General features: G+C 38.0%; 1 protein-coding gene across 10 annotated transcripts in view; it reads right to left on the bottom strand.

The window, feature by feature from the left end:
• Positions 1 to 23,833, bottom strand: part of TRMT9B (tRNA methyltransferase 9B (putative)) — a 116,969-nt gene that overhangs the window by 52,585 nt on the left and 40,551 nt on the right. The gene's annotated exons all lie outside the window — the stretch shown is intronic.

Below are 23,833 nucleotides of genomic sequence, written 5' to 3'. Positions count from 1 at the left end.
CTGAGATGAGCTACATTGCACAAGACAGTGCCCTTTTAAAACTGGAAAACAGGTGCCTAGCCATAAATTTGGTCTTCGTTCTATTAGCTTGCTGTCACTGAAGAGGTCTGTCTAAGTCTGGAAGTTTCTTCCTATGGAATAGGTACAGTAACTTCACAAGCTACAACTATCACAGAAAAGCAGTTATGTTGACTCTGGGCACAGTCACATATTATTGAAAGTAAATTAGGGAGTGGAGGGGAGGAAATGAGGGCTGCACAATCATGTGGTGTCACATCACCTAGAAGCGGCAGACAAGCAGCTGATCTTGCTCATAAATCCAGGCCTGTCTGTAGCATCACATATTTACATTGTGTTCTTCAACTACTTACATTTTCTCCTTACAAAAGAGAATAGTCAGAGGTTGGGGAAAAAAGGGAATGCTTTAAAAAAAGAGACAGAATATTATCTACTGACAAAGAGAGCTCAAAGTGAGTTCTCACAAGAAGATGTTCCCTGGACAAGCTGTGCTTCAAGGGGCATTTGAGAGCGAAGATGTGAGTAAAACTTGGAAAGGAAGCTGGAGGACTACTCTTCTAAGGATAAAAGATAGCATACCAGGAGATACAAAACCAAGATCACTAAAAAAGGAGATGGAATAAAACCATCAGCTATGAGGAAATTCAGCCCTGTGTGATTACCCTGATTAGAGTAGAGATGATGTCTACACCACAGGGCATGCCTTCACCTGAGTCCCAGCATTTGCCTAGCCTGGTTACAGATGCCCCATTTTAAGCCCGACCACCAATAATTGTAACCTCCCTGTTTCTGTGCTATGGGGATATCCCATGGTCTTTTGCACTGCAGTGCTCAAGTGCCTTACCTGGTAAGTTAAGTCAGCAATATGAGAACTTATTTACCCATCGGGGAAAACGACAAGAAGGTTGTTGGAAGATTTGCAGATTTTTAGGTAAGGTGAGCATGTTTTAGCCTGAGCTAACAAACTGATTTGTATAGCCCAGCTGGAGTCTTTTAAATAATACTGAGAATATTTTAATGTAGACAAGACCTTAAAAAAGGGACACAGTCATAGAATGAACAGCTTGTGACAGTAAGGACACAGAATGACATGCATATACAACAATATTTGATTAACTGTTATTTATAGACAATCTTTTTACCATTATTGCTTATTTATTATCATTAGCTTTTAATTAATATATATTTGCTTCCTTTTTCTGATCTTTATGAATGCTGTGCTTCCCATCTCAAATTGAATTTTCCATCACAGTGTCTAAGATCTTAGAGATTTCCTGTAACTAAAGAAGAAGAAACAGAGCACATAGGATGAGATCCTAACAGCACTGCATTTGGCTGCTTATTTCAGAAGAAGGACAACATTTTGCCTTTGTCTGAATGACAGTTCCTAAAACACTACATACAGCCTTAAAGAGCAGAGGGCGGATGACAACTCCAACTCTACCTGCTATCAAGCCTCCCCACATCGGTTGATTCCATCCTTAGCTGCCAGCTAATTAGCCACAATGATGTGGCTAATTAGCCACAATACTATAGCCACAATGGCTACAGTATGCAAGCAGGGACCTCATGCAAACCTTACAGAATCTATGTAGGTCAATCTTGGTAAGCAATCTGACAATTGCACAAAAATAGTATTGCCTTCCACTCTACTCTGGACATAAAAAAGGAAATTATGTGGTGCAAAAGGTGCTAAAAACACACAAGCAATTTCATTGTTCAGTTTCCTGCTACATGTATCACCCTAGCCATTCTGAGTTTATGATTCTTCCTAGAAGAACTGTGATTACATACTTTTTGTTTATATTGAGATTGATTTTTATACAAAGCTACATTAAATCTGTAAACTGGAAGAGGAGGTAGTAAAAAAAAATAATTCTTATTTGGTTATTATTAAGGAAACCAAAGTTTGCTGACTTTCTCTTCTTCATAATAAGAACCAGGCAGACTATTACCATTCTCAACCCCATCAGAAATTTTACCACTATGACAGCAAAAGAATGCTGAAATGTCTAAGAAAGCATCATTGTGATCCCATACATCAAGAATTATTTCATTCTGAAATGTGAATCCCCTAAAGGATTATATGTTTGGAGTTTGCAGGTCACTGGTGATGGAAAGGATAAATAGAAGTGACATTAGACACCCACACACTTCTACCAAGTTACTATCCAACATATTATCAGAAGAATCCAGACTGTAAACTAGTAACCTGCTGTTATTAAAATCCTAGCCCACAAAAGCAAAGTAAATTTTATAAGCTTAATAACATCTTACTACTGCTGGTCTTAACTTCATAGTAATAATGGCCTTTCATATGATACATAAACATTAACTGACATTAATGACATTTAAAAATGTCCTTGCTGATACTCCTAACTGTCTTGTAGGCAATTGTTCCCTAATAGATTAGATTACCGTAGAAGCCAAAGGGCCCAATTAAGATCAAGAGCCCTTTTGTGCCAGGCACAGAGCAAACATATCCTTTTCTGAAGAATGTATAAGCTAAAAAATGAGATATGCTTGATGAGTGTTGACAAAAGAAAGGCATAACCCAATGTTTACAAATTATTACTGGTACATTAAAAGATTGCAAAATATTCACATCTGCTCCTTTTGCTACCATCATTCATTAAAACAGAAACATTAGAAAACCAAATTTGTTTTTTGTCCTATGTAATATTGGTTCATGTGTTTTTCTTCAATTTGATCAAAAAAGATAAAGAGTTTAATCTCATTTTTGCTTTGGCACAATGCTATTCTGTCTAAAGCACGACAGCAGAATAATGAGTTTATTTAAGACATTTTCATAAAAACATAAAGAGCACACTGTGAAGATATTTGTATACATAAAAGTGCAATGAACCCAAAGACTACTTTGTGACATTGGTGAAAAGTAAAACGTTTTTTAAGTGTTTTGCTGAATCAGGATCTTAATCGTATTACACCAATAAATTAACAAATTAATCCACAAATGCCAGCTAGTTCCTTATACCTTTTCCTTTCCATTAGCGCAAACTTAAGGTGACCCCTCATTGCCCAAATCACTATACCAGAACAATTGTTTATGGGCTGAGGTGACAAATCAGATCAATGAACTAATCCAGGTTTGAAGGGTTCGGGTTTTTTTATTTGTAGGGTTATTTTTCACTTTGGTCAGCTCACTTGTTTTATGTAAAATAAGTGTTATGATGAATTACATTCTTCAACAGATTTATGAATCTACATTATATACAATATACCAATTACAGTACCTAAACACTTCCTCAGTAATCAGTCTTGGTGGCTGTAAGATTATGAATTTACTTCCATAATAGATTTCCAGTTTCTATATTATTTAAACATCACTTTCATATTTTTAGGCACTCAAAAGGTGAAATGCAGCTTTTAATAATGTTTGATGAATAAGCAAGTTCTGTAAGGATGGTAGTGTCATTTCTAAACTTTTTTTATTCCCTGGACTAAGCCAGAAACTTGCATTTTTCCTTGTTTAGCAAACCCACAATGACTTTATTTTAAAATAAGATTTTCAATATTTCATAATCTTAAAATAATTAATATGCTGTGTATTTATGTTTAATTAATATGCTGTGTATTTATGTTTGTGGGATGTAATTATGTAATAATAACCCACACGAGTAATATTTTATAATTAATAAATTAAAATTAATCAATAACATAATAGTATGTGGAGATCTTACTACAATATTAATTTTCTGTGAGTGAAAAAATGAGGCTCCTTTGTTTGGGATGGTGGTGGTGTGACTAGTGGTACTGAGCAGCTGCCCCTGCAGGGCTCCGGAGGATGCTCTGGCAGCTGGACTGTCATGTCTATATGATCAGTCCTAGCTCCAGCCTTGTGCAGGCCACCCACTCCCAAAGCCATGGCACAGTGGTTCAGATGCCAAATCACCAGCACTCGGAGCGGGGGGACACATTATCATCCACCAGCTGAAGAATAACCACTATTGGGCCATTAATATCTGAATGCACAAGGCCAGTTCACGGTCCTGAGTGATGACCTGGCAGTAGTTCTTGTGCCACAGCACGCTCATTTTTACATATCCATCCCGTCCCAGAAGTGGGTCAGTCTGATGCCAGGAAATCTTATTACACCTCTCATCTAAATCCATGGCACAAACAGCTTTGTGTCAGTAAATCCACTGCCAGGATCATCACAGTGGAGCTGTGTGAACTAATACACCATCTGGGTACACCCTGTCTGGGGTCTCAAACATCAGAGCCTTCAGGCCAAATCATATGCCTAAATATACCAATATCATCAAGAAGACACGTTTCCAATCCAGTGTTCCCTGAAAGGGGGCTTCAGTTGTAACCACAGAGAGCAATACTCCCATTATTTCCCGTGGCCTCACTAACCACTGTAAGTACAGTACCGGAGCCCCTTGTCCAAGTGCTTCCAGCCGTCTTCCCAGGACACGTGTGGGCTTGCCTGCAGCCCAGCACCCAACACTGGGGCACAGCCTCAGCGGTCGCGGCTCTGGTGATGGAAGGTGACATCCAACACCACACACGTGCTTTTCCAGAGCACACATACCATCTAGCATTGGAGCTCTGAGTACTATTCAGGTGTGCTTCTCTTTCACCTCAGAACTGGGGGATATGACTATACCAGTAAATTAAAAGCACCCTTTACCGTTCCCTGACATAAAGGCAAACTGGCACTGAATGGGCCTCTACTACTAATGTCTCATACCCTCCAAAACTGTAGGAAATGGACAAAGGGAAAAAAAAGCAAAGCAGCAGTTTGGAAAGAGAAAGTGAGGAGAGCAGTCAATATGCTGGAAGTTACGGCTGCTTTTCAGAAGGATCTTGACAGGTTGGAGAAGGGGTCTGGCAGGACCTCATGGAGTTCAACAAAGACAAATACAAAGTTCCTCACCTGGAGAGTATCTTATGCAGTAATACAGCCCGGGAGCCAGCTGGCTAGAAAGTAGCTTTGCAGAAAAAGACCTGGGGATCCTGGTGGACAAGATGTTGAATAGAAATGAGCAGTGTGCCCTTGCAGCAATAAATGCTAATAACATAACCGTGCTTTAACAGCATGGCCAGCAAGTTAAGGGAAGTAATTATTCTCTGTTATTTGTCACTTGTAAGATTGCACCTGAAGTAATGCACCCAATTTGGGATTTCTGGTACAGTAAAGACATTGACAACCTGGAGCGAGCCCAGCAAAAATAGTTAGGGTGCTGGAGTACGTAACATACAAGGAGAGACAGAGAGAGCAGTGTTTGTTCAGCTTCAAGAAGAGACAGCTAAGGGGAGATCTCATTGCTGTACTCAACTATGTAATGAGGGTTTTAGAGAACACAGAGACAGACTTTTCTCAGAGATGCACAGTGAAATGACAAAAGTCAGTAGGCACAAGTTGCATCAAGGGAAATTGTGGCTAGATATATGGGAAAAATAATGGATGATGAGGGCGATGAAACACTTGCAAATCCTTGCTTTTTCAGTTGTGCTCTTCCTCCTGCCCATCAGGTGCCAGGAAGAAGGTAGGAAAAGGCTATCACTGGCATGGTCTGGGATTAACTCATGAGGCTAATCATCCCAAATGATGATCCTCACTTATGTAAAGACCAATCACAGACTTGGTCTGATGTCCAGTGGTGATTTAGAAGTTGGAAGAAGTCAAAAGTGTGCTCAGGAAATAGGCACTTGGTTGAGAGCTGGTATCATCAGTCTATTCATCTATTGGAAGTGCAGGTTCACAGGCAAGTGTCAATGCCCAGTGTGTTTCCCTCACCCTTTCCAGGAATAGCCTTTGGATCAGAAGCTTGCTAAGAAAGGATTTGTTCCCTGGCAGGTATACCCAGGAACAATGTATATCTGCAGCTGGAGACACTTCCACCACAAATGGGAGCTGTTGCCTTTGATACAGCTGTAGGCCTCCCTTACCTGGCCTCTGGTGTCAGCTGGGAAGTCATCCTTCCAAACCTGCATTTGTGCACATATTCTTTAAAAAAGGAAAAGATCTCAAGTCTCCACTGTATTGGGTATAAATGGTAAGGTTCTGGTAGCAGGATGGGGGGCCTCTGTGGGAAAAGGTCAGTGACTGCCCTGTGCCAGACACAGCTGGCTCCACAAGAGACCTAAGGCAGGCCACAGCTAAGCCACTCAGAGGAGTTTGTGGCACCTCTGTGAAAACATATTTAAGAAAGGTCAGGAAACATCAGACAGAGAGAAGGAGGGAACAAAAGAGTAAGAAACAGCAGAGGGAATGAGGGAATAACAAGGCCAGAGGAGGAGGCGGTGCTCCACAGTGGAGCAGGTACACCCTGAAGGGACTGCAGGGCAGGGAGGAACCACAGCAGAGCAGGTACTCCCCAAAGAGACTCTAGCTCATGAAGGACCCACGCTGGACCACAAGAAATGAGGGAGAAAGAAGGGCCAGCAGAGAAACCACTGCATCCTGACCCCAACCCCCTGCACCACCTGCCACCTCACTGGAGGGACTGAGTGTAACCTGCGGTGATGGCAAGGGGTGAGGATAGGTGTCTGGAGTGCAGGAGCGAAGTGGGGACTAGAAGTGGGGAAAGAGGTGTCTGAAGTGAGGCTGAGCCTGGAAGGAGGAGGGGTATTTTCTCCCTAAGTGTTTCAATGTTTGAGGGTTTTGTTTCCTAATACCTGAATCAGGAATTAAGTATTTACCTTAATTGGCAATAAATTAAGTTAAATTCCCGATGTCAAGTGTGTACTTGGTAAGCGATTTCCCTGTCTTTACTTTGACCCCCAAGTCTTCTCACTCCTATTCTTTCTATTTTCTCCCCCCGTCCCACTGCAGGGGCAGGGGTGTAAGTGAGGGGCTGCATGGGTGCTTGGCTGCAAGCACTGCAAAATATCAATTTATGCCACAAATGGCAGGTTCCAGGCTACTAGGTTTCTGGCAAGACCCCTGCACCATAGTGAACCCACGCTTGTTGCCTACTCAGAATTTCTGCAGATCGTAAGAGGAAAACTTGAAACCAACAAGGGGGTCTTGGGTACGTACTAGGGAACTGAGAATAACCGAGCTGAGTCGGGCCTCCCTGAGCCAAGACAGGCCTCAGTATAATGCTGCTACTCATCACAGCAAAGTACAGGGAACTGGTAAATCAAGATGAGCTTTGATGTAACTTTACTAACCCTGCACAAACGTATTTGGCATTGTGGCAAGACAAGGACTAAGCAAATGGCTGGTCACAAGTATGAGACCTTAGTGTATCTACAAAACCACAGAGGAAATGCTGAACTAAAATAAATCAATTTAACAAATTGCTGATTGTAAGGCCATTAATAAAATACAGGAAAATATTGCAGTAATGGTGCAGTTAAGACAGCTGTGGAATGAGGGCAGAGGGATGGTTTTCATGGAATCAGCACTGCAGGGAAACAGCTGCAGGATGAGGACACGATGACCAGAGAACATAGTGACCAGTTGTCTTTAGACTGAACTGACTCAACAGAAGTAATGAATAATCTCTCTGAGGATGTACAGAAGTACATACTGAGAAGTACAGAACATCACAGGTCACGGCACCTTGAGGGTATAAAAAGACAACTTAAAGACTACCACGGTAGGATCTACAGAAGAGGATCAGAGTTGGAGCATAGGAATACTTCCAACATCTGACACTGCTAATAAGACTAACAAATAGTGCAATTTCTGTAGGCAGCTTAGTGAAGCAGACTTCTCTAAAAACATTTGGTTTGAATCCAACTCTGGCTAAGAGCAACTGGAAGTTATTGTCACCCAATGGTTCTTCTGTAATCCAGATATAGCAAGGCATTGAGTTCAGATGAGTTATTTCCAAAGTGCAGGGATCCAATTCATGCAGAATGCTGCCACACTGGTCGACCTGGCCCCTTTTTGATCATCTTAGAGAAGAACTAGTAAAAGCATCAGAAACGTGTTCTAAAGTCTAAGTTGACTGACAAGCTAAGACATGAAAAACAGGGGAAAGTTTTTATGGGATTCTAGCTCCTGGATCTATCATTCTTTAAGGTCATTTCACTGAACTGTACATGAGCCTTAATGACCATTGTGTTATTTCATTTTGCATGTTAAATACATTTTTCTCTGAAAATTCCTGATACTTCTATTTGTACTGGGCTGATGAAAAATCTATATTCTGCACTGGAAGAAAATCTGTTCATTTCTGAGAGAGTCTTATTAAACTGGCAGAGAGTAACAGTTCCCAATTGCTCACAGCTCAAGGATCTCACTGCCTTACTATTTCATGTAGCCTTACTATTTCATAAATATGAAATAGTTGCTTGTTTCTATAACTGATCAAAGAATGTTACATGGGTTTCAGGTAATATATAAAGTTAATCAAGAATTTTTCTTCAAAAAATTGTCCCATATTCTCAAAAGTTAGTTGTGTCATTTCAAAGAAATTCTGCTTCAGAAACTAAAAGAATTATTCACATTTTCATTCCAGGTTAAATTTTAAAACTTTCTAGGTTTGTTTCACTTCACTATGGCAAAATTTTGCAAAGTTGCCACATTTGCCATAATACAGAAAATCTAAATTCTACTCAGCACCACAAATAAACATTAAAAAAAAATTCTGAATTCTTGTTCTCTTTTTTTTTTTTTAAAGAAACAGCAGCCTTTGTGGGATACCAGTTACAGAAAGTAGGAATTGAGGGTGAGATTAGATAAGAAGCAGATTCTTCTCATCTTTTTCATTTGAATAACTCCAATAGCTGGTAAGCCTTAACTTACAGATTATTTTCCAAGCCACATGGTATAAAACCATGGTATAAAAATGATGGGTGGTACTGTAGTATCCAGGCAATAGAATCTGGGCAATAACCTGGATTCAAGTAGTACAAATTAAGTCCCGTTTTGTCACAGATTTTCTTGTGTGACTGTGTGCAAGTTATTTGCGTTTCTCAGTACCTAATGTATAACAAACAACACAAGCACTGGGATGAGGAAAATATATTAATGACTGTAAGACATTGAGGATAAGCCATACAGAAGCTGATGGCTGTATGGCATATACCTACCACTAATATCTTTAAAAAGCTCCTTTTGCAGATGAAATTTATGCTTTGAGCATGATAAAAATGTGTTACCTTAACAAATATTACTAAACCTTATTATATAAAAGAAATATACTAATTATCTGCATACAGACAGTAATAAACTATGTATCCATACAAGTTTGAATGACTGACAAAATAGAAAAACTAAGTTTGTGACATTTAAATTATAGAATGATAAAACATAAATCACCAATGAATTGATAAAATTAGTCTCTATTAATCTAAAATTAGACAATATTAGTCTCTATAGAGCTGCTTTTCTGCCCAAATTAATTTTTGTGAACTGACATGAACAGACCTGTACAGGTTGTCTAACAATGAAACATGACAAATTCAGCCCTACTTCCTCCTTCTGTTGATCCAGTCCCTCGTTTATGGGCTCCCTGAGCTCTGAAAAGGTGTGGATTTATTGTGGTGTTATGTGTCTAAGGGAAAAACACATCCTCAGGTCTCAAACGCTGGGTGTATTTGGGTTCTGTTGTAAAGCTACTTCTCTTTTCTTCAATTAGTATTCCTGACACCAGAAATATATTACAAAAATACATATAAATTTACAAGAATTTTATTCAAGATAATGTTATAAAAGTATGAAAGGAGGCTTCTGTCATTGAATGCAGATGACAACTAAATATAAATGATCATTTGAAAAGATGGTCTCTGGGTAAGTAGTTGTGCTTTTTTTAAGCCTGAGGAACCTGATCTATCCTGCAGCTTATCAGAACACCAGTGAATACCGATACGAGCATTTCTGTTCATTTAAACAGCATAAATGAATAAACATGTGAAGGGAATGAGCTGAGCTGAAGAAAATTATGCATTATTCATGCAGCTAACAACACTTGCTCACGCCTAGTATAAATTGAAACTAAAGTGCAAATCTAGGACACTGAGAAGATTTTCAATCATGCTGAGTTATATTTAAATTCAATCTATGCCAGAAATTCTGAGTTCATTTCATGTTTTCACATCAGCACAGAAGCATTTCATGCTGTAAAACTTCCTTTCACTGGCTACACTTTGGGAAACATAAATTATGCATGTAGCCGTTTTTGCGAATGAATGGTAAAAAATGCTACGTGGGTTTAACTTGAGATGTAGTAGACATGAAATTAAGTGAAATGTATAGCGCTGGTGACTAGTTTAATTCCATCTGACATGCTCCTGAAGAAAAATATGTAAATCAAAACAAAACTGAAAAATGAGCAAGTTTTCCGAGTGAGAAAAAGAAAGTTGGATTTGCAATTCTATTTTCTTTAATGAAACATTCATATAACACCATTTCTGATATGCTCGGTTACACTCAAAACTGTGAAGGGAAGACAATAATTTCTAGAACATGATACCTGGGTTTTTGTAGTCCATGTTGTTCTAATCTCTCAGCAATTCTTATTTTCAAAATGTGGAAATCATGCCGAACTCCTACATTGAGCCACTGAAAAAGCTAATTGGCATTTGCAAATTAGAAAATCTTCTTTTCTGTTTTGCATAATCAGGCCTCTATAACGATACCTTTCCCAAAGTTACCTAAAAACTTCATTGCCTAACTTCACTTAGTCTTAATTACCCAAGGAGCACATGGCTGGAAAAAATAAAGAGAACAGATACAGCTACTGTCTTCAAAGAAGAGTTTCCTTCAGTGGGAGAATCTGGATCTACGAATTCAGGAAAGTAATTTCACCTCTCTAAATCTGCTTCTTTCTAACCCTGTTAGATTTTTTTACCTGAATGTTAAGACCATTTGGAGGTAGAGGAGAGGTGAGCTATTATAGCACCTATGACAGTATAGCTCTTATTTCAGTTGGAGTCTACTGGCACAACTACAAAACAATTTTTATCAAATGCAAGCAGTTCAGCCATTTCCTCTCCTCTTTCAAGCCTATGAAACAACAGGACCATGCAAGTGAGAAATCTGAAACAGCAATTCTTTTTCTTACTCTAAATGTATCACAGTTTGCAATCAACCTCACAGGCCTTTGCTTTCCGATATTCATTCCAGGATATGTGTGCATAGCACAGTGGAGCAGAGACACCCAGCTAGCTTAGATGCAGCGTAAGGTACTTTAGCATAACATTGTACCTGGACTAACTGTTTGCTGTCACATAAACTATCACTACTTCTGTAAGAAGAGGGAGAATATGTATCTATGGTGTGTTTTTTCCACAGAACAAGTCAATTAAGGTATATCTAATTGCCATTACAGGAAATGATCCTGCCTATGAAAAATCTGCAGACAGATCCAAAAGGACTATGATCAGACTGGAAATTCTTTTTCTTTTGAGATTTTCCAGTCCTTGGAGAGAAAAGCAATTCTAGCTGAGAAGTTATTTTATTTACTACTACACTGTCCTTCAGAGGATTGAATAAGAACTCTGAAAGAGCATGAATGAGACTGGGGCTCCTCAGGCTGGAAAGGATTCAGACCCTGCTCCAGAGGACTTTGCTCATAGAGTTGGTTACAGTTTGTCTCCCAAAGAAGAGTGTTAGTCAAAAGGTCTGAGTCTGAAAAAGTGTTTAGTTCCAGAACAGTGAAGTAGGCAATAGCCAGATTTAAACACCTTATAGTGTATTAGAGTCACTCACAGTTTGAGTGACATGAACAGGCAACTCTGAATTTCTCTTGTATAGACAATGCCTACACAACTGAGACCCATTTCTGAACCTATTTCAGATCTGAAGGGATGTGGTGAAAATATCATGCCATGTTTTGCTTTCTAAACAACTCCTACAACGAATTTAGCCTGGCCAAAGTCTGTTTGCAACAGCAAATAGAATACTGGTTGATCCAAGGTTTAAGGCTTTACAGCTTCCTCATCTCCAAAGAAAAGCACATACTGTGGTAATATGATTACAGAACTTCCAGCAGCTTGCACAGCGTTCAGACAAGCACTTTATTGGCAGCAGCTGCTCAAACAAGTACTCACCTCGCTATGCTCACCGTATCCCAGCAATTGAAGGAGTGAGAAATTATGTCAATGAAATCAGCCTTTTCTGAAAACTTTCACAGTGTGCTTCCAATCAATCCAACTACTTGCTGAGCAATTAAAGTTGCCAGCTTGACAAACTATTTAAAGGTTACTTAAATCTATCAAGGTTATTTGATGATTGGAAAAAAAATATTTTAATAGTCTGGATATTACCAAGTTAGCACTTAAACCACTAACCTGCCAAATTACTAGGCATTTCATCAAGTTATCATCCAACCTAAAATAGGTGAAGATTACAGCTTTAAAATGCTAAGATAAGGCTTTTATGATAATTAGTCTGACACAATTTAATTACGCATATACATAGAAGTCTACTTTACATACAGTCCAACAAAACAGAAGAGAACAAAGTCTAACAAAGCAGAGGCTTAGCAGCTTCTCTCAGGGAGTTTTATCTAAGGCCATTTCTCTTCGTTTTGCTTGATTGGCTATCTTTCTCATCTTCCTGCCTTAGAAAAGATTTATACTTGTTGCCCTCCTGTCCCAGCATGTAAAGGATTACAGTCTAGAGCATCTCATGATTATATAGATAAATTACACAATAAAAATTAAATGCACTTGAATGGATTAGAACTTCCAGTAACGATATCAAAACTCATTTGATAGAGAACCACCTCCAAGAAAAAAAGGGGGCCATAAGAATGCATCAAATTACCTGAAAGACCATGGGTTAAGTTGATAAGAAAATAGTTTGATTGCCACAGCTTTTTAAAACAAATAACTGTATGAAAATACTCATTAAGAATACCCAGATTATTACATGTTAGTAAATTCTAGATACAGATCATTTATTTGCCATTTATTACATCAACTAAGTCTAATTTACAACAATTATAGGGAAAATACAAAATCACCGTTTGTGCTTTTTTTGGCATAGGTTTCTACCATAGACATATGGTAGAAAAACAAATACTTGAAAACTCTCATATTCTTCTACTTTTGCACATTCCTATTTTGTAATCACAATGCATGTATAGCTACATAATTTCTTAATCCTGATTCCCCATTCTACCCATATAAGTATACTGACATATTCCAATATTATTTGAAATCCTGATCTCAGTTTTGATGCAGCTTCCTTACTAAACTAATTTTAGATCAAAAAAAGCTGTTTATCAGTTATTTCTCACAACAGTGATGGAGTTTTAAAATACCATTATCCTCTGAGATCTTCATATAGTGCCAATATAGTTCCAAGTAAGTCAACACAGCTGCTCATTAATATCATCTGAAGATCTGGCCCTTACCTCAGTTGTGAAAATTCAGTAGATCGAAACTTATGCCTCTCACATGTCCCAGCTGCCATGATTCTACTGGACCAGCACAACAGGGTTTCATGCAAAACATTCACAACAGGGTTTCATGCAAAACATTCACATATGCCATTCCTCAATCAGCTCACCACTATAGAGGTGCAAGCATAATGGCCACAACAGAAAAACGGCAATAGTTTCATTGACAGTTTCAGAGGCCAGCAAGCTACATAGCTAGATCTGTCAGATCATTTGGAAACCTCAAGCAAGTCCTGAAGGTATTTTTGATGTGAAAATGAACCCTCAAACTACAATGGGATGAAAAATCTAAAAGTAAAGAAAAAAAATCAAATTAGAAATCCCTCCCTCTTTCCTCTTTTTCCAAGTCTCCAAAATAGGCAATTGGATTAGTTCAATCAAAATTTTAAACCGAGAATTTCATCAGGTCTTCTGAGTCTTGATCATTTTTCATTGTAATTAAAACAAAAACACTTTTCAAAACAGCAATATTGTAAAGAAACTGAAAATTAAACCACTCGAGAAAACAACTCAGCAGAACCACCCTCTTTCTGAAAAAGCCTTTGGTTCTTTTGAATGAATATTATCTGATGATAAAGCATTTGCCACAGAATTCTGTTTGACAGGAATTTTCTATAACACAGTTAGGATTAAAATTGAGGATGAAAATCTGGAATGATGGGAATACAAATAGAAAACCTTCTAAGATGCCTTGTAAGATACCATGGGGATCAGTTTCTTTTTAATCGCCAGGTGATGATATCCTACATGTTGGGTTTTTTTAAATGTAGGCACATATGAATCACTTAAACATTTAGGTCTAAGATCCTCTGTTTATCTAGAAAATGAACTAGCTGCCAGTATTGTATGCTGGCTAGATATGCTGAGTGCATGCAACATTACCAACATTCTTCTGCTTCAGCAAATTACTTTATTAAATTTTCCTGGCAAGAGTTTACTGTGTATGAAAAATGGATGTACTTGATGCACTTCCAAATTGTTAACTGACACATTCTTTATGTTTGTCTAAAAGATTTCAAAGGACAAAGATACAGTGTGGATCTTGAGATCAAAAAAACTAGCAGAATTTTTCACTAGGTTGCCTTTGTTGATTAAAACACAATACTATAGGTTATTTCAGAGCCTGAACACATCACTGGTTTGTCAGATGAAGACATAGGGTTGGCCTATGTGGTTTGGAGGAGAGGAAAAGGTGTGATTCCTCTGTTGGCAACATGTGACAGTTAATGAATCCTCAGCAGACTGGCATTTTTTATAAAACACTGTGCAAGTATTTCCAAGTTCCAATTCCATTGGCTATATTTCACTCAGAGTGTCTTTGGGGGCTGTTGTTGCTCTTTCAGTGTAATAGCAATAAAAAGATCAGCGGAGATATGCTGATGAACTAATCAAAAAATGCCCACAAGACATGCCTGTACTTTACTAGACTGAGGTGCTGCTCTCTTCTCATACTATAGACAAAGATAAATTATAACTTGAAATACTAGCTGGAAGTTTTGAGATTTACATTTCATTTAATCAGAATTTGAAAGCATGTAAACACGAATCTCCTAACTCATTCTGACATTGTCTATAATAAGGAAACTGAACAGCAGCAGCTCTAACAATCTTTGTCAATGTAATTATCTAAGCTGAAGCTGAAAGGTCAAACCTTGAAAATCACGTGCAGGCTAATCAGGTAAATCAGTCAGGACACAAGGTTTTACCGGAATAATTTTCAGTTAATCATGTATACTCTTGTACATTACACGGACATCCAAAGTAACTACAGCCTAATAGTTCAGGATTCTGACTTCTCTAAGAACTTCAGTTTTAGCATGGTTTCTCCTGTACAGATGGTGGGTAGAAAAGTAATGAGGAAAGCAGTGTTTGGTATCTATATTATTTATGATTGGGGTGATCAACAAAGACAAGTTTACATATGCATTTACAGATGATTGACTTGAGTAGATTGACTACAAAGATGTACAAACTGCATCACACATACATACAGAAACGAATTTCAGGTACTCAAAGTGACAGCTTCCTTTTCTGGATTTTTGAAAACAAGATCTACTAATTAGTCTGAGGTCTAATCAGTTACAAAGTTCCCCTAAAAATAGCTGATCAGCACTTCAAATTTCCACTTCACAGGAAACAAAGGCACTTCAAAATCTGACCTCATTCCAATGCAGAACAAATCTGAGTACTCTCAATATTTCCTATAAAATACAATTAAAATGCTGTGTTAAAATTGATTTTTTCATGCTTATATTTATTATTTTTATCTTATTCTATTATAGGTACATACTATATATGTTATTGGATGTTGTCAATGCATAATAAGATTTATATTATGTCAAGTTGTCATATTACATCATGACATACCAAATAGTCCAGTATTCTGTTTTTATATTATTTTCATTTAAAAGCAAACGCAGTTGCTACATTGTTTATAATGAAATAGCTTATTTTCTAAATCAGGGTTGCCTAGCATTTTAAGAACTGCGGCTTGGTATGAGTTTTGCGACTCCTAAAAATCAAATTTATCATTTCCCGGAGGTGGATAGGCTCGGCAGTAGTTTGCAGAACTAGATGCTCAGCATAACTGTATCAAAATTATACAGACCTGAGACAAATTCATCCTTCAGGCCAGAGACAGTTCTCAGGCCAGGCAGTTCACAGGCCAGGCGCTTTAGTAACCTTGCTGTAAGTCTGGTTTTTATTCATGCTGCAATGAGATGGTGTGGTACGTTAATGCAAAATTTATTGTTTTAGTTTCAGTGCCTAATAGCACTATGAAGAAAACAAGCTTTTGATCTTTCTGAATATTCCCTAGGCACATTTTTCTTTGAATATCCTAGTCTTCATAAAATCATCTGTTACTTTGTCAGATGTTCTTTATTAACCAGTTCTTGCACCCACAGATAAAGAAAAGACTAGAGATATTTCTCACAGCTGAAATATATGCATAATGGATAATGAGAGGTGTACATGGAGTTAATTTTTATCATCAAATGATGCAAGCTCTCAGCTCTTTCGAAGATCTTGGTCCCTTGATTACACATACTGCAAGCATCTGAGTTCTGCTTAGGCTCTTGTTTGGAGCAAACTGACTAGTTCCTCTAAGAGAAAGCTTAGGTGCAGTCCAGAGGTAATTTTTTCCCGAGGACTTCAACCTAAATGTAGTACAGACAAGATGACACCAGGGCTGCTCTTTCCTCCTTATATAGTCCCCCAGGATGACACCAGGGCTGCTCTTTCCTCCTTACATAGTCCCCCAACACTATTTCAGTAGACGTATCCTCAGTAGACCCGTACGCTCAAACATGTCTCTACTACCCTCGCATATGATGCTCCATGCATCCAGTGCATAACCCTGCTATCATGTTATAGAAATGTCACTCTAGCAGCCCTGACGCAACCCTTACATGACTGCAGACATTTTCAGCAGAAAAAGCACAAGCTAAAAATTTATGTCCCCAGAGGGACACCAGATGCGGCCAGTGAGATCCAGGGTGAATATTCTTCTACATGGATGTAGATATTCCTGTCTAATGGAAACATCCATTAACAATATACTTCACTGGTTTTGGCTTGGAGGACATGGGGTTTTTTCCAGAGATATTAACCTTTACTCATCTGTCATCATGTTACCTATTCAAAGCCTGAATTTTCCTCCTCTGATATGAAGAGTTTGATTTTGCAGGTACAGTTGGAAATGAGAGATGCTCTGTTCTGGCAGATCAGAGTTTTAACAGTAGCTACTGGAAGACTGTAGTCCCTCTGGGAAATAGGGCATTTTCTGCGAAAGGCAATGGTAATTCTAACATGAACAGAGAGGAGCAGGTCTTGTATAGAAGAGTACAGGTAGGTTATGTTAAATATCATTAAAATATTTAAGGGGGGGGGGGGGGGTGTCCGAATATTGTTTCAATGAGGGGGAGGCAGAAAAAGAAGAAAAAAACTCTAGAAGTATAAAGGAAAGGTAACATCAAAATGCAGTTATAAAAGCATTCAGGCTGTAATTCCATGCTAAAAGCATTCCTGCCTTGTTTCTGCTGCCCCCAGCTGCTCATTCCTATCTGCATCTTTGTTATGTACACCGCGTGGCTTCAAAAACACAACTTGAGAGGGTGGGCAATTGTACAGAAGGGCAAGAACCTTGAAAGGGCTTTCCCACCAATGATCCTGTAAAATTGTGATCTCATACGATTACCGTAAGAAATGACTTTTTTTTAGTTTAAGTGTTGACTGGAATTATTGAAATCCTAAAACATGAATTTATCTTCTTGTGAGTAAGGAAAGAGTTGTGTTTTGGTTTTTTGGGTATTTTTAATTCTTTGTCAATAAATGGGGGGATTGCCCTTAAGACACATGATTTCATGCTCTTCCTCACAGAGACAACCTGCCTGGACCTGAATTTTGCTTCAAAATAAGGTAACAGCTAATACTGTTCGATGCATAAACTTTATTTTCTTGCTTTTGCACATCTGCACATAATACATAAAGAAACTTCATTTGCCTCACAGCGTAGTGTGTTTTATGAATTAGAACCTATACTTAAATACACTTTAGCTATAAGAGATGATCTTCAACATTTCATTAGTGCAAAAGCAGTTCTGCATCGTCTTTAATGAATAGCTTTGTTGATTACAATTCTCAGTATATTCTGTAGAATAATTTCATGAAGAGCATAATCAGTAAAGCTATACATAAAAAAAACAAATACAGAAACTTCTTTTATGGGTAATTTCAAAGAGAATAAGAGGAGCAGCTCGTTTTTTTCTAGGTATGTCCATATTTTATATATATATATGCTCCTAAGCTGGTTCAGTTCTATGTAACCACGCCAAAAATAGAAGCATAGTGCAGATATCTGAACTGAAGCTATATTTGCAATTCCAGAACTGGAAAAATTATATGACTCTAAGTGCAACACAGCCATTATTCACAGCCACAGCATATTTATTCACTGTGAATGAATATTCACTTGGCTGTAAGCAGCCAAGTGCCTAACCAGGAGAAAATAAATGAAATCCAAAAGATTCCTCCCTGTTTTAGTGCCCCTTGGCACAGATTCCTGAAAGGACTGGGTAATATAATAGTAATTTTATTCCTAATGATGCTAGCATTAATAAGCTTTTGTATAAATATCCTAGAAAAAGCTGAATGGAAATGAATAGTAAGGTATATCAAGAAAGGTGTTCAACTAAAACAGGGATTGTTCCTGTCATTATCAGAAATTGGTTTTAATTGAAGCAGAAAATAATCATGTACCAATAGCATCAGTGTTCCTGTTACAAGAGTTTTCGTATTTCAGTGGCAGACCAATACAATCTACAATAAACAAATGTGTGTGCTTTATCACATACTATTTCCCATTGGATATATTTGATTAGTTGATTGGCTTAAACTCACCGTGCCCTGATCCAACATGTACTTCCAAATAGACTTCAAGATGGAGAGCTACCTAGTGCCAAATCAGTTTGGGGACAACACCAATAGTGGGTAAACAAATTAAGGTAATTCCTGATGAAATATCATCTTTAATGGGAAATACATTTGCAGAAAGACAGACCGCCCCAGGAATGTTTTGATAGTGGTTCTAATCTAGCAGAGAAAACCTTCTTGTGCTCTGACCATTCGCATGAATTTTAATCAATGTTAAAAAGTTGCTGTTGATGTTTCTAGTTCTTATGATTCTGAAGGAAAATGTTTGGGGTGTGGTATATCCCTTGAATATGCACACAAAGATGAGCCACCCACAGTAATTTTTAAATCCTAAAAACGGCCTGCAGCACTGAATTGCTCGCAGTCATTGAAGCTCTGAAATACTGGCTGGATTCCAAAGCAACTCAAGTGCCAAAAGACCAAGTGCAATTACTTTCAGATTATTATTAAACTCACAAAGCATTTACAGAATTTCTACTTTTTGATCAACAGCAACTTTGCCTCCCCTGTTAATGCAACTGCTAGAAGTATAGATCTGATGCAGTATGTGACCTAATTGGCTGAAAAACTATTTTACTAAAAAATACATTTACTTAAAAATCAAAAAGCAAACAATAAATGACAAAAGCCCACAGCAGGTTAGATCCTTTCTGGATCTAATATGAAAAAGCTGAAGAATGGCAAAGCATGAAGCAAAATATTGTTCTCTGTAAGCATCAAAGAAGCCTGAAAATTCTGAAACTGCTTCAGTGGTCAAGTCACTTCCAAATATTGTAGTGGCAACCGGATCAGGAGCTAACCCATTCCTGTTACAGCAACCTTAGTGAGCTCTGGAACAACAGAGAGCGCAAATCAAGCACTTAAAGGAGATTTAATAAAAACAGTAGAAAGCAATAAAAATTGGCAACTGTTGTTATGCAGTATTCTGATAGCTGAGTTCTTTTGAAGTTTATGCTGAATACCAGATGCAGCTACAGGTGCATGCTATTTTGGGCAGTAATACATTTGTCAGTGATAGGATGGAGAAGAGTCAGTATTTTCATGCTATCTTAAAGACCTGCATGTTTTCATAGCTAAAAAAACGGTATAAGTCAATCAGAAAGTAAGTCAGATAAACAAAAAAAAAAAAAAAAAAAAAGAGAAAATCCTTGGAAAATAGGTAACCTGGTAATATTTCTGGCTTAGGCAAAGCTCCTAAATAATTTTAGACAAATAACTGTGGATAAACTACACTTGTAATTTGCAATGTAGTTAGACTACATTGCAATGCTACCAATAACATTGCAATGCCACCAATAAAATTGAAATGTCTACTGGCTGAAAGATAATCAATGAGATAGATCTCATAAATGAGCTGAAGTTTTACCAGAAAGGCACTTCTGTTTTATAGGATCCAGTAATCATACTTGGACTGACCTCTACATTAATTGTTATTATTTTCTCAGTAATACTCTTTTGGATTCTTGGAAGCAATGTTCCAAGCCTACAACAAGCATGCTCTCAAATGAAAAAACTAATCTGGATATGTACAGAGGTTTCTAGAGTCTGTTCAGAATACTGGCATAATGCCCTGAGAATGTAATTTAAACTGAGGCAAACATTTCAGTTATCTGTCAGTCAAGATCTGGAAAGTAGGTAGGAAGGACTACAAACAAGTTATAAACTGTTATGTGGACTAGTACTGCTACTACTATTTGCAAGAAAATTTATGAGGTTGGATAAAGGATATTAGAGACAAGGGCAGTGCAGAGAAGGGAAAGAATATTGTACTACCCCACGTAACTGCTCTTGGTGTATTCTATTTTTCCATGTCTTCTGGTAAGCTTATGTTCACCCACTAAAGTAGAGAAGTTTGATTATGAAACACCAGCAGTCCAACTTCAAATTCTATTTGTCGCGTGCATGGAAGGAAAAAATATTATTCCTTACAAAGCTGCAAATAGTAGTCCCTGTCAGTGTTATCCAAATACTAGGAAAAACTTAAAACAGCAAACAGATGCATTTCAGAATGAGGGAACTGCTTATTCCCTGATTTCAACAGATTGGGCTGTATAGGTGTTACCATTATATTTGATACATTCAGGGAAATGCGAAGCTTGACTTAAGATTCAAATTTCAGGAATCACATGTATCTGAAATTTCAGCTTCAAGTTAATTTCAGCTCTTCTTAAAAAAGGATTTAACAAATAGAAACCTATAGTGCCCTACTTTTAACATAAAGATGTGTTAGCTTCAACATTTTTGTATGGCATCTTAATTAACCAATATAAATTCATGCACATTCTTACTAATTCTTTCCATTTAGAATACAAATTCTTTTCTAAAATACTAGGACAACTTCCATCTTGCTCAGTTCTGTCAATAAAACAACTCTAGTATACCACCAAACAATAAACACCCCCCCCTAAGATTTCATTAAGTGAACTTCAAAGCTTATGCACTTCGAGAAGAAAGGAAAGCATTGGGAAAAATATTAGATAGAAATGACTCTCCATGTTTTCATCTATCTGGAGTGGAGCTTGCTCATGCTAAAAAAATTATTTAAGAAAGCAGCAAATCCATTTCAGGTACACTGGGACTGAAAGAAAGAAAAATCCATGACATTTCATATTTCAGAAATGCCTTTATTATTTGATGAGAGCCAACACAAAATAAATTATATAACTGATTTCTGTAGTGAGCAATTGAGGGAAAATATACATAATCTCTATTCGTATGTTTGTCTCAGGAATCATTGCATGGTCTTCCTGAATTGGAGCTGAAGAAAACCCCTAGTTTTATGAAAAATTAATTATCAACAACTCAACAGCTCTCATCTGGAAGTGTCACAGGTGTATATCTAAAATAAAAAGCAAAAATTGAGATATCTGGAAAAGGCATAATTTGAAATCTTGGTTCAACCATACTTTATCCTAACCATAGCCAATGTTATTTGGATCAAAACTACAGATGAGTACTTTGTTATTCACTGCTCACGATAAGTGCTTAATGCTGACACTACATGTATATATTTGTCATAAATCTGATTTATAGTGATCTCTAACACAGAGTTTCAATCAGTGAAAGTTCTAATGATATCTCATTGTTCCTGAAAAACAGTACCAGTGTAATTGCAATGTGCTTAGAAAGGCTGTCTCCTGTCTGCAGACACAGAAATGATTCAAATACCTAGCCCATGAGGCTTAAAAGATAGGGACAACACCACAGAGTGTCCCGTGTGGCTGGCAGCTTCTGAGAGTGAACAAATGTCGCTTCTGACAGTGAGCAAATTCCTGTAAAGAGCTGTAAGGTTCCTTGCCAAAATTTGGCCTTGAACTAGAACATAGTATTATCAGTCAAAAAAACTTTCACATGTAGGGAATATATAGGAAATATATAGGGTCATATATAGGGAACAGAAATGTCCATTTGTCTCATTATCAATTATCACATAATTAACCCTTCAGCCTGCTGCTGAAATTACATTTATCTCAGTTCTGCTCAATACTAATATTTGTTTCACCACTCTCTTAAACAGACCTGTGAAATTATCCTAAATTTAAAAACAGAAGAGGAGCATAAGGTATGTAGGGTAAAATCCCCGCCTTAAAATGGATTTTTTTATTACAAAACTTTAGCAGATAGAGCAATCAAGTAAACTGCTATTGTAGCAGAATAAACAGTTGGGGTGGTAATTGCCAGCAAGGAGGTGACAACGCACAGTTGGGAGGGGGCCAGAGTTGGTATATGGATCAGCCACTAGTAAAATCATTTGTAAAGCCACAGTCTTAGACTGACAGAAACAAAACAAGCAAACAAACAACAAAGACCAGTCATTGAAAGGAAGAAGAGAAAGCTAAAACAGAAAAACAAGATCATAAAGTGACAAAACTGTCAGAAAGACTCGAGCCAGTATCCCACAACTTTTAAAAGTCAGTCTTGTGAGTCCAGATTTACCGATTTACTGCTTACACTGAAGTATATTATTAACAAGAAAAAACCAACACACCAGTGTCTTGACCTAGTTGCCACCAGCGTCCTTTTCCCAAGGCTGTGTAATGTAATGGAATAATCTACTACTCAGAAGGAAAAGCTCAAGTGAAAGAACGATTGAAGAGTTAATCCATTCATCCTATTTATAGCAAATCATTTCCTCCGTGTCTGATAATACAGCCTATGAATAGGCTAAAAAAGAGAGAAAGAAAGACGCTGCAAAGCCTCTTCCCTCCCTCTCCCAGTATAACACAGCAATAGGCATCAGACTGCTCTTTTGTCCGCGGGAGGTGATGCCCCTGCCCTCGTAAGCCTGTTCGGGACTCAGAAACTTGGCAGGGCCAGAAAGGACACTGCAGCCATCCCCTGGGCCTCTGCAGCCATCCCCTGGGCCTCTGCTGATTTGCAGCTTCACTCAGCACCACACCGTGGGAGAAATGCAATACTGCATCTTTCCACCGGCAAACTAAAGCATGCAACTGTTACCTTGTAATTCTTTCACTCGTTTACGTCTCTTATTATTACGTCTTCTTCTTATTTCCTTGGGAGTGGCTTCTTCCACTGCTTTTTAAACAAAACAGACTATATTTGTTCAAAATATATTGATTCAAAACATCCTCCTTACCAATCTCTGCCTTCCAACCACAGCATCTGTTACCTGCACCATGTGATTTGCAAAACCCACCATCCCCAGAAACATACCCAGACATAGTGGGGCACCTTGCTTGTCTTTTTCCCTCCATTGGCACAGCCTGGTGTGACATGCACTCCACTCCCACGTGTGATAATGCGAGGACTGCGAGGCTGCAAAGCCCTCCTGTACCCCTTACTATCGCCTCTCTACACCAGTCAGCCCAGGACACGCTGTAAAACTGTGTAAGAAGTCCTACTGACGTCAGTAGCACTCGGTGTGGGTATAAATGATCAAATCTTTTATACTGAGATGTAACAGGTTACCACACCCAGAACCTGATCTATTTATTTTGGAGAGGAGTAAGTCACTTCCCACTCCAGTTCCATCTTGAACTCTCCTACTCACATGCTGAGAACATTTTAAAATCTCCCTATGACGCACT

Source organism: Mycteria americana, chromosome 4 (genome assembly GCF_035582795.1).
Source record: "Mycteria americana isolate JAX WOST 10 ecotype Jacksonville Zoo and Gardens chromosome 4, USCA_MyAme_1.0, whole genome shotgun sequence".
Classification (NCBI taxonomy): Eukaryota; Metazoa; Chordata; class Aves; order Ciconiiformes; family Ciconiidae; genus Mycteria; species Mycteria americana.
This window is presented reverse-complemented; position numbering and strand designations above follow the sequence as displayed.